The following is a 10423-nucleotide window of genomic DNA, read 5'->3' as shown; positions in this document are numbered from 1 at the left end:
TTGCTTGCTTGTATGCTATTTGATTCATGCATGCTAGATGGATGCTTTCTTGAACAGGTTTGCTCGTAGGTTTCCCTCTTCCATTAGCCTCTTTTTCCCCCACCTAGTTGCGAGAGAGAACCACTGCAAAGTTGAATCTCAATTTGCCTCCATGTAGGTGAAGAGAGCTCTTCCTTCATCCCATTGGCAAAGGAGAATTCTTAAATTTTCCTCCATCTACGCGAAGAGAGCTCTTCTTTCACCCCAATGCAAAGGAGCATTCTGGTGTGACAATAGAGTGAGGACACAACGAACGAGCTAGCACACCCACATCAAGAAGTTACAATTGTGGCTCTAAGGCAAGAAGGTCCAACAACACTTGCTTCGGTAAGGCTAGGTAATCTCTTGACTTCCTGTATATACTTGCTTAAGATTAGGAATTGTGCCCACGGACAATTTTTAAGTTATAGATGACCTTCTTTATAGATAACCAAAGTAACGTACAAAAGGTAATTTTGACATTAAGCAATACACAATCATTCACATTGTGAGCTCTCTTCCCACTTATCCCTACTCTCTTTTGCAAGAATTCTCTTGCATTGCTTGTTGATGGATGCATGCTTCGATAGGATTGATTACAGGCCCTCCCTTGCATAAGATTTTCCTCTCATAACGCCTCTTGTGAGTGAAAACCACCATCATTATGAAGCTCTCTGGTGTGACAACAAAGTTAGGATGCAGACGAAGGACTAGCACACCCATAGCAATGACACGTGTTTTGACAAGGCTAGGTAAGCTTTTAACTTGAACAACCTTCCAAACCATATCAAAACTTCTGAACCATGATTTTTTAAATGTGTGATTACACACCGAGCATGGAGTATGTTCATTAGACTATAAGGCATTATATCTTTGCTTGGTTTTGAAAGCTTTGTCAAGCAAGCTTGTCCCACCTCCCTTGCACACCAATTAGAGCATCATTCTTGTAAGGTTTATTCCTTCAAGGCATTATAGCTTTGCTTTGTTTTGAAAGCTTTGTCGAGCAAGCTTGTCCCGCCACCATCCCTTGCACACCAATTAGAGCATCATGCTTGTAAGGCTTATTCCTTCCTAACTGGCCCCAATAATTGGTCCTTTGTCATATGATATGTCTATCTATATTTTCTAAACTAAATGTTACCTTCCAGCATCATGCTTGTAAGGCTTATTCCTTCCTAACTGGCCCCAATAATTGGTCCTTTGTCATATGATATGTCTATCTATATTTTCTAAACTAAATTAGAGCATCATGCTTGTAAGGCTTATTCCTTCCTAACTGGCCCCAATAATTGGTCCTTTGTCATATGATACGTCTATCTATATTTTCTAAACTAAATGTTACCTTCATCTATTTCAAAAGCTTCCATGTATATTGTTTAAAGTCCCAAAGATTACCCCAAACTTGGATTTCTTTCTTGTCAAGGGAATATATCCATTTAATGTCAAAATCTTTGTTTGTGACAAATGCAAAGATCCGAATCAAATCTTTTAATCCATCTCTATTGCGAGGATAGGGCTAAGCATCCCCAATTACAAGATGATTTTAGTACTTGCACATTTTAATTGTATAAACCAAGTTTAAAGAGAGTTCAACTTCTTCATGGAACTTCTTGCTTCTCAAGATGAATTAAGGTAAGGCATGGAGAAATATTGAGACTACATAGTTGTGATTTTGAGAGACATACATAGTTTTGATTTTGAGACATGGTTTGAGGTCTCTTGCAACATTAGCTAGCTACTTAAAGTATGACTTGCATATGATCTACACAACACTCTAAAAATGGCTAGTGAATTTTAGAGTAAAGAATGATGCTCCCAAAAAACTCCTCGTGGTGACTTGCAAAGTAAACCTTGTCAAACTTTGTGTGAAAACTTTTCCTTAAATGGCATAATGCTATAACCTAATATGTTTTACAAATGAACCTACTTATAAACATGAATCTACCATACTTTGAGGGTCTTCTCTACCGTGTGGCTCAAAAAACTAAAGCCTAAGGGTTTTTGCAATAAAGGTATAAACTTCAATATTTTGGCTTCATGCCCAAAAAAAAAAGGCCTCTTATAGATCTAGCAAAATATTAAAGTTAACATGGTTTGGCTGGATGGTTTTTTTAATCTCTAAAATCTTACTATGGTTATTGTGGTCTTCTATGACCACACTTTTTTGGAGCTTCTTTAAGATCAAATGATTCTTAAAGGTGGAATTAGTGACCACACTTTTTTGTAGCTTCTTTAAGATCAAATGATTCTTAAAGGTGGAATTAGATATCAAAATATAAGGACAGATTGAGCTCAAGGATTGGGTGTCATCCGTTGTCATATATTTGAAGAATAGTAACGAGATTGAGCACATGGATTGGGCGTTATCCAATGTCATAGATTTGAATAAAGTAAGCAACTTAATGTGCACATTAAGCGCATCATTAATTGTTCCTTTTATGGAGTTAGTGTGGAAAGAATAGCGAGTTCTGGGGTCGACAATTTTCCCTTGATGATATTATCACATGCCATTTGATGCCGAGAAACTACCTTCTTCCAAATGGTATGAACAACTTTCAAGATGTAATTCAGAGTGTGTGAACAATAGTATGACTTGCCTCAAACAAAGACAACATCCTCAACCTAATAAAGTGCAAAACTTCCCGGTTTCTTAATAGGTGAAGCTAGGCCATGTGATTCTCTAGGCATGCCACTGTGACAAGCCCAAAATTAAGATCCTCGAGGAGTTTGCCTCCATTGAGGAATGGCAAGAATGTGCAAATCTTCATGGGACACTAGGTACCAAGCAAGGTTCAATCTTGAATTTGATAAATTAACCAAACATCCATGTATTGATGAGCATTGAAGAGTGAATGGGCTCTACAATGTAAAAGAAAATCAAGACTTCAATGTAAAAGAAAATCACAGCTTTGCTAGACGCTTTAGTTAATTGAAACAGCCCACTAAAAGATATTAGGGCAAAATTCCTTAATGCCTTCCTTTTTTACAAAGAAGGCTAAAAAAATTATTTCCAAACTCGTAAGTTGCCATTCAAAGTTCGGACACAGCTGCGGTGGTATGAACTTAAATAAAACATAGACAAATGCCAGGGTCTTTACATATACAACCCGCACATCAGATGCGTGAAGGAGGGATCTCCCAACCATGAGGAACGGAAGGGTGAGATTTCTCCCCTTGTCACCACAGAGGGGTATGACATAAAAGACCCTCAATGCAAATGATCGTCACTCCTATCTGCTTGACATATAATATATGACAAAAATATAGGGACAGACCAGCTGCTCAAAAAGGTAAACCCGTCAACACACGGCCAAACAGACTACTAGCTTCAAGAAACACAAGCTGGCAAACATTGTATACTAAACATCTTAAAACAAGAACAAACCACAAGCACTTCATCTATGGATGATAATGATGCAGCTGCCAGGTTGACCAAACAAACCCTGGCAGCAGAAGCCCACAGAAGAAATAAAATTGGTTATCTTAGATAAGCCCAAGTTTGCCAACTACAGCCTATATGCTGGAACATACAGGACCTAGGTTCAAGACTTCATGAATTGAAGGACACACCAGAGAGTACTTGCCATTGAACCTAAATGAACATCCTATCGCATTAAGACTACCTTCCAGGCAGCTGATATCTGAAAGTGATAAACTAGGATGATTTGGGGCCATAGACTGCTTGGAAGTAGGTAAAGTAGCAAAGAAAACAGATCAAAAGCCTGCAAACCATTCACTGCATCACAGGGTTAGAAAAGTGCAGGTTTAAAGGAAAAAAACGTTGATCTAGCGGTAGTAGGGATTAGTGCCGTAATACGAGATTGGGTAAGTAGTGGGTTGGAAGGAGGTGGCAAAGGGATTATTGGGGAACTTTGTAAGTCCAACATAACCCTGCACACCTCCTTGCTGATACTGAAGCCATTGCTGCTGCTCTTGCACAAGAAGCTGTTGTTTTTGCCTCATTTCAGACATTTGAACATAGGCGGGAGGAGGGACACTTACAGAGGCAGCAAAGGGGTCCTCTGACAATGCCGTTGCAGCTGCAGGAGGGGCAGGGAGGGCCAAAAAGTTGGATTGAGGACGGCCAGGCATAGCCACACTACTAGCACTGCCTGAGGGAGTTGTGACTGAAAGCATTTTCTGGCGATTTTCCCCTAGTTCATACAAGCTGTCCAGTAGCAAATGATTAAACCCCCCTGCTAGGGTATTTCCATTTGGTTTAGAAAGGTCACTTTCAGACTCTATGAGTGCAAGCTCCCAACCTGCAGCTCCATTACTAACTGTTGCCATAGCTGTGCCAGTTGCAGTACCTTGTTCTGCAGCAGAAGAGAAGGATTCCCATTTTGTGTTAACCCTCGTTTCTGTACCAGAAAATAAAGCCAGAGCTAGCTTGTTCTCATGCTCCTCTGATGACATTGCCGGCTCATTTATATTCAGCAGATCAGCACTGCTGCTGCTGCTAGGATTTTGTTTAGGTGGATCCACAGCTTTCAACACAGGTGCAGGTGCAGGTGCAGGTGCAGGAGGTTCTCCTGCAGGAAGAGGAGGAGCTGGCAAGGCTTTCATCCCATTGATCTCATAGTTAGCTTCTTCTCCCCTATCGTCTCGAGGACTTCGAGACCTGGGCTCTGGGCTTTTTGGCCTCCTGCTACCTCGAGCATCTGAGCGATTCCGCAGGAAATCCTCCATGGTCTCCAACAATTCCTCTGAGATTTTCTCCACAGTGGGGTACTCAGTTGTCCTGCAAACCCCCAAGGCTTTGCAAAAACTGTAAAAGGAAATGAGCTCATCTACTTGCTTGGCCACCCTGCTATAGATGTCAAAGGCCCTGCTACAATCCCGCTGCTCCATGTCGAAGAAACCATCAAGCAGGATGGCCAAGCCATCACGCATATCTATGTAGAGCATAAAACTCTCTCTCACCACAGGGTAGAGAGCAATGTTGACCAGCCGGTTCACCTTTGCCATCCCAGTAGGCCTGCAGGCCAGCACACGCTCAAGCAGGCGCTGAAAGCTGGGGAATATCTCCAACAACTCATCTGGCTGCATGTCTTTGACAGCTTTAATCTTCTGCTGTGGAGTCTGCTTCTTCTGATCTTCATAGTCCCGGGATCCATAGCTATCATTGTGGTAGCCACTATCACTATACTCATATCTAGAGTCATTGAATGAGGATCTTCTCTCAGGTTTGGGACGTGAGGCAAGGGAGCCAACAGAGCAGCAATCCAGGCGCTCATCAAGGTAGAGGCCATATGTATGGACAAAGGCAGAGAAATCCCAGCCGTTGGAATGAGACTCATCCCGGAAATCAGAGACATTAAGGACACGCATACCTCGTCTGCCAGAGAGCATGAGCTCCTGTTCGAAGGCGGGATCTCCATCTCGCAGCAGGCGGTGGGAAAGCATGAGGGCTTTGATGGCCACGATCCAGTTGTGAGTCTTGCTGAGGCGCCTGGCAATGCCGGACACGCAGGCGCTTACATGGGCCCGAGAGTAGGAGGTCAGGTGGAGAACCTCCTGTACGTACTTCTCCTCCATCGGGAGTTCGTCATGGCTTGTGGCCTTCACTAGGGCTACCTCCAGGTCCGGCACGCCTGCGCTCGCTACCTTGGCGATGGAGATGCTCGTCTGGTCCTTCAGCACCCCGATGGCGTTGCGGAGCTTCACCTGCATTGGAGCCATGCTCGGAGCAGAAGAAAAAAGGCGGAGGAGAAACTGGCTATGGCGATGCAGAGATCGGACACGGCCGGATCAGACAGGAAAAATGACCTAACAGACGAAGAAAATTCTGCGGCGATCAAAATCCTCAGAAGGAATACGATACCCTCAGATGCGTAGCTATGGCTATGGCGACGAAAAGCTCAGATGCCTGGATATGGAGATGGATATCACAACAAAAGCCTAGCTATGGAGATGGAAGCCCTCCGGATATCACCACAGACGCCTAGCTATGGAGATAGAAGTCCTCTGGCTGTAGTCTAGCAATGGAGAAAGAGATGCCTGGATAGGGAGACTCAGAGGCCCGGCTATGGCGATGGAAGCCCTCTGACTAAGGCGATCCAGATCTATGGGGAGGATCAGGAACTGCGACACTGGTAAGGGGAGAAGAGGGTGCCTCTCAACAAGCTTGGCTATGGCGTTTATAGCGCTTCCTGGCTCCGACTGTCAGCTCCAAAAATGCCAAATGAAAATCGAACGGGCTCCTCAAAACAAATTAAACTCGCATTTTTTTGGCTGGGTCAAAAATCGCCCTAAAATAATAAGGTATTAAGGTCACCTTCAAAGGCGGTGAAATGAAGAGGCGTTCATTAAAATGTACAATGTATATGTCACATGGCCACTCTCTATAACCACCCAAAAATACTTATTATGGGCCATTTTTAAAAAATCCTCAGGTCCCTACTTTTTATCCCAAGATATAGTATGAAGAGATATGTGCATGATGTAGGTAGGGCATGCGGCTACAATGCACGGGGCAATTGAGAGAAAGAATTGCCATGTATGAGACTTTTCCAAAAGGCAAGAGGGGATGATGCCTAGTGGAAGCACACCCATTTGGGGGGGGGGGTGGTGGGGGCGTCGCAGTTTGCCATGCTAGTCACACGACTAACCCAAGATTTTTTAAAGCACTTGGGGAGATAAGCTTGCAACCCTAAGGACTTTTTAAGCACTTTGGGGATGTAGGCTTGCATACCCAGGGACTTGGAGCCCACTCACAACAAGAATGGTATTTAACACAACATATGATAGTCATATTATGTTTGTAAGGCCACTCAAAGACAAACCTACATACATAGGAATTGATGAATACTATGCTAGGTTGCAATCTCTTCCCCCTTAACCTATGCTTCATCTTATGGATTCTATGTCATTGTACTAATGAAAATAATTTGCTTTTACAAGTGGAAGGAATTATTATAAGTGCAATTGGCTCAAAGTCTCAATTGTTATACTCAAAAAATATTAAGAGACATGTACCTTTAGTAAATTAGATGGCCTTGTAAAGTGCTAAGAAGGTGACACAACATCTCCATATTATATAAAGGAAGAGTTTCACAAAGCTACCACGTGACAAGATTTTGGAGGTTCAAGAAGCAATTTGGAGGTTAGAGGAGGGGTAGGCTCTTATTACTCTAGGAATTTGAAAAATATCAAGCTAGAAATTATATACATGTGAAGCACGGGTCAACCCACCAGTTACATTATGGAGACTATTTCTCAAACACGGAAATGAAATGAACCATTTAAAATCTAGGCGAATGTAGGAATCACTAGTATCTATACCAAATGTTATACTTTCAATGCTAATACATCTACCACCATGTCTTTATCCTCTCAAATTGTGTGCTCCCATGTTTTTTACCAACAAAATGAAAATAGTTATCCCTAACCTTGATTCTAAATTTTCTCAAAGGTAAATTTAATGTACCAACTTTAGTATATGTTGGGTTGAGGGGGACCATGTCCACGGTGTTTGTTTCAAACCATACAAGGCCTTACTCAAACAGTATACCTTGCCCTCTAACCCCTTTTGACAAAACCCAAAGGTTGGGTGACATAGACTTCTTCTTGTAAATCCCCATTCAGAAAAGTTGTTTTGACATCCAATTGATGCACTTGCCAATCAAAATGTGCTGCTAATGCAATGACACAACATATGGTAGTCATACATGAAGTGGGCACAAAGGTTTCTTCATAGTCAATCCCTTGTCTTTGGGCATATCCCTTTGCAACTAGCTATGCCTTGTAGCGATCAATGCTACTATCTGATTTATGTTTAAGCTTGTAAACCCACTTACGCCTTTAGCTTGCATGTTGGCAGGCAAGTCACAACTCTCCCAAGTGCCATTGTTATGAATGGAATTGATTTTCGATTTGCATGGCAACCATTCAATGCTCACTTTTCGAAGCATCTTCAAAAGAAACAGTCTCCTCATTGCATGTTGTAGCTATGATTGAAGGTAGAGAAGCAGATAATTTGTTGTCCTGTAAAGTGTCTAACAGTCATTCTGGGGCTGGTTTGGCCTCTCCAATAGCAACTTGTTCTTCAGTCACTACATTATCAACATCTACTTGATCAATGGACTAAAACTCAGGTTGATGATTTTGGGGTGTTTGAGCCTCAACAGGCTAATTCACATGGACAGAATGTGGTGCACCACTTTGGAACAAATGTAATAAAGAGTCAAACACATCATGTGGACCCAAAATGGGCTATGATTTGCATTCCAACAAGGGCTACGTTTTTAGCCAGCATCTTGACTAACTATTATCTTGCCCATACAAATGGTACCCTTTGCTTTTGTAACTATATCCCACACATATGCATTTCATAGCCTTATCTTGGGCATGAGAAAAAATGTAAGGCTAAATGGATGAAGAGTTCAAATACCATATTGGATATCACAGGAGATCACACATGGAGCTATGGAAGATGAAATATCATCATTATGGTGGTGTGTATAGAAGAGAAACTAAGAGAGAGAGATTGCACAAGTTGAATGGTACTCATATTTTAAGAATGAAGGACCTAAGTACATCCCTTTACAGGCACCAAGGCCTAATCTTTTGACCCTAAATAAGAGGGTGTTCACACCCAATGTGTTCACACCACTAACGAAACTTGACTAGACTTCAAACTAAGTCTAAAATAAATAACACCTCTTAGTTGCATCGCATAAATAAAAGGCTGTTTACATCTAGTGTGTTACACCACTAAGGACACTTGACTAGACTCTAGACTCTGAAATAACCTAAATAAGAGGGTGTTCACACCACTAAGGACACTTGACTAGACTCTAGACTAACTCCAAAATGAATACATGCTTGCAAGGTTTGTGCACAGATCATAAAGTGTTTGCTACCAGTATATGGACTAGAGATGAGTTGCCATCGTTTGAATAGTTGGTGCCAAAGTTAATACATGAAGAGAATCACTTTACATGGAGGAGCTTCATGAAATGTAGGAGGATACCAGTATAGAGATTAAAGAGTGTTTACAGATAGTATATGGACTAGAGATAAGTTGCCATCGTTTGAAGAATTGGTGCCAAAGTTGAAGAATTGGTGCCATCGTTTGAAGAATTGGTGCCAAAGTTGAAACAGGGAAGAGAATCACTTACAGGGAGGAGCTTCATCAAATGCAGGAGGATCAACCTATTACACAAGTGGAGGAGAAGCCAACAAAGAGGTAGAACATGAATTTAGAAAGGAAGAGGATATCAAGGAGAGAACCAACATGAGTCTTATGGGTTTGAAGAGGAAGAGGTTGAGAGAGTAGATTTTTGAGGTAGAGGAGAGTATGGAGAGTCTCAAGGAAGAGGTGACTTTAGAGGTTCAGGATATGCAAGAGGGATTGTAAGACATTGAGGATCTCAAGAAGTCTATGGATGAGGTTACCAAAGTAGCTATCAAAGTGGGTATCATAGTGGGTATCAAGGCAAGTATGCAAATCAAAGAAGAGGTTGTGGTGTGAATCAAGATAGAAGTGGAGTTGTATGCCATTATTGCAGGAAGGCAAGACACATGCTTCAAGAATGTTTTCATAAAGATAGGGATATACAATAAGGAAGGTACAATCAAGGAAACTATGCATTTACTTTCGGTGAAGGAAGAGAGGAGAAAGAAGAGCATTGGTTGTTTTGAGCATAAAAGCTTTAGTATAAATGTATGTGAAGACAAATGGTACATTGACTTGGGCTGTAGAGTAATCATGTGATGAGCCATGATATATGGTTTAAAGAAAATCAAGAAGTGGAAGTGTCTTCATATGTGACTCATCTCACTACTCATATGTGTGACATACTAATACAGATTGTAGACACAAAAGAGGAGAAACACTTACATATTGTATTATGTATTCCAGGTATTACAAAGAACTTGCTAGCAGTGGGACAAATGGTTGAGGAAGGCATGAGAGTGATATTCGATCCTATGGGATGTTTTGTTTATGATTACAAAGCTAAAAATAAGCTCATAGCAAAAGGGAGAAGAGAAGGTTGTAATACAAAGTGGTATGAGAATATGTATGCACAAGTAAAGAGTATGACAGAGTTTGATGTATGGCATCAATGGCTTGGACATGCGAATGCAAACCGGTTGAGAGATATGCAAGTCAAGGGAATAGTGATAGTTTTGTCGCCTTTCAAAATAAGTGCATTGATAGGTTTGTCGCCTTTCAAAATAAGTGTATTGATAGGTTTGTCATCTTTCGAAACAAGTGTATTGACATATGCATGTGAATCATGTGAATTTGGGGAGTCTTCCGGTTTTCCATTTAGTAAGCAAGGTCAGTCAAAGTAGATGTCTTTGGAGCTTTTGCATTCCCCAATATATTGGGTACAAAAAAAAAGGCTAGCATAAGCAGAGCTAGATATTATATAATCTTTGTTGATAATTGTACACC

The 10423-nt window shown here is 41.4% G+C and overlaps 1 pseudogene across 1 annotated transcript; it reads right to left on the bottom strand.

Moving 5' to 3' along the window:
* Nucleotides 1-3483: 3483 nt before the first annotated feature.
* LOC147606109 (putative clathrin assembly protein At2g25430 pseudogene) lies at nucleotides 3484-6221 on the bottom strand (annotated as a pseudogene). The gene has a single exon (XR_015265009.1). The product of XR_015265009.1 is annotated as a putative clathrin assembly protein At2g25430 pseudogene (transcript).
* Between the last annotated feature and the right edge of the window lie 4202 nt (nucleotides 6222-10423).

The sequence above is a fragment of the Cibotium barometz genome, chromosome 58 (genome assembly GCF_041138505.1).
Source record: "Cibotium barometz isolate CiBa-2024 chromosome 58, ASM4113850v1, whole genome shotgun sequence".
Lineage (NCBI taxonomy): Eukaryota > Viridiplantae > Streptophyta > Polypodiopsida > Cyatheales > Cibotiaceae > Cibotium > Cibotium barometz.
This window is presented reverse-complemented; position numbering and strand designations above follow the sequence as displayed.